Here is a 2,373-nt window from a genome sequence, read left to right on the forward strand (position 1 = left end):
AAGAGCTGCATTAACTATAGATTGATATTTTTATAAAATTCTTTTATCTATTTTCATGGATGTTTACTGTGTAATTTATTAACAATATTCTTTTCTGTAAATTATGCCTTATTTCAAACAAAACAAAAAATAACTAGTTATAATTGTAACGGGGACCGTTACAGATGTTCCCCAAACGCTCCCCAACACCCTTTTGGTGTCTCATTTCCTGTAAGCTTCATTAAATAAGGCAATGAGTATATTGGTCGTTTTTTGCATTTCACGCGCGCGCACGTGCATGCATGGCCAGGATGACTATGTCATCCCGTCTATACTATTAATACATCTTTATATTCTCAGTATCAAAACATTTCATCAAAAATATATAAGTTCCGGCTATATCAAGTATATTGGTCATCTTAGCATTGCGCGCACGCGCACCTACATGCATGTTCATAATGACCATGCCATCTTGTCTACACTTACAATTTGTCTGCTTATTCTTAGTATCAAAGCTTTTCATCAAAAAATATAAAAGTTACGGCTATATTAAGTATATTGGTCATTTAACATATTGCACGCGCGCGCATGTGCATGATGTTTACATCATCTTGTCTACACTTTTAATATATCTGTATATTCTTAATATCAAAGCTTTTCATCAAAAAATATAAAAATTACGGCTATATTAAGTATATTGGTCATTTAACTAATTGCACGCGCGCGCACGTGCATGCATATGCATGCATGTGCATGACGACCATGTCATCTTGCCTACACTTCTAATATATATAAATATTTTGAGTATCAAAACATTTCATCAAAAAGTATAAAAGTTACGCTTATATCAAGTATATTGGTCATTTTATGCTTTGCGTGTGCGCACACGTGCATGCATGTGCATGTTGACCATGTCACCTTGTTTACACTTTTATTATATCCTTATATTCTGAGTATCAAAGCATTTCATAAAAAAATATAAAAGTTACAGCTATATCAAGTATATTGGTCATTTTACGCAATGCACGCGCATGCGCGTAAAATGACCTTCGTTCCGCAAATCTACATAACATTCCTATTAACCCTAAAAAGGTTTCACCTCAATCGGATGTGTAGTTTCGGAGATCACTCACGGACAAAAAAGTACCCAGGAAGAAAAATAATAATAACTAGATGCGTTTCTTGTTGCTAGGGCAACAAGTGGTCTTCCGACCGAACTTTTCTCCAGAACGCTATGCTATCTCACTTTATTTAATACTTTATTGAAGGTATTTTTCGTTTGCGTTTATGTAACAGTCTTTCAACATAGATCATGATTATTAAAGGATTTCTGTAGAACCTCTGTTAACAAAGCTTTAAAAAATAAACAAAAACTATCATACATGTCTTCACGGAGAAAAATATTATTTATAACTGAAAAAAGAGAGAAACAATCTCCCACCCCAGCAGGATTCGAACGCGCAACATACGAGAAAGTTTGGATCGGTCATATCTTTGCAATAACTGCATCAATCAAAATGATGAAACCATACATAGATATCTTGGAAGACTTTCTATTAACCCTGTAAATATCAAAGAAAAATATTGAAAAACAAAAAAGTTGCAAATTTAACATTTTTGAATTCACTTCCGTTCGCGACCGGAAGTCGGAACGACGAAAAATAAAGGTCGATCACCATATCTCCATTTGATGCTCTATCACGTCAGTGAGTTTCAATTTCATATCTTTAGCCGTTCTCGAGAAAATTAACGGACAAAATTCCATTTTAAAAAAACAAATTTCCCCAAAAATCGCGAACGGAAGTGATTTTTCAAAAAATGAAAAACACGTCTGGAGATATTCTCACGATGCATCTTCCCTGAAAAAATCTTTGAAATCCGTCCACTCACAGCTGAGATATCGGCCGTACTATGAAAAAAGAATAATAATAATAATAACTAGACTCTTGTTGCCATGGCAACAAAAAAGTCTTCCGTTCTTCTAAATCTGTAAGAATTTGCTTTTTTCTGTGTAAAAAACATACATATCATATTTACTGTGAAAGAAAAAAAAACTGGAAAAAAGTCCTTTCAGTACTTAAGGTACTTTGATTTTCATTATCAATCTTGTATAATACATTTGGCACCTATAAGAGATATACGTATATCATTAGCAATTTAAAAAAAAAAAATGCTTGCAATCATTTCTAAGACAAACAAACAGACGAACGAACACCGTACTATCATAAACTTCACTGTGTGTATGTTTTGGCATAATTGTGATGGTGTTATAAAAAAATATAATGAATTAATTTAGTATCACATTAAACGTAAAGTCACTGAGCTTTGTAAAGTTATAATATCAAGATTTGACAACATACCTATAAGACAAATTATTCAATTACAGTAATTCTT

The sequence above is a fragment of the Saccostrea echinata genome, unplaced genomic scaffold (genome assembly GCF_033153115.1).
Source record: "Saccostrea echinata isolate AGI-Se365-2 ecotype Australia unplaced genomic scaffold, CSIRO_AGI_Sech_v1 ptg000054l, whole genome shotgun sequence".
NCBI classification, from domain to species: domain Eukaryota; kingdom Metazoa; phylum Mollusca; class Bivalvia; order Ostreida; family Ostreidae; genus Saccostrea; species Saccostrea echinata.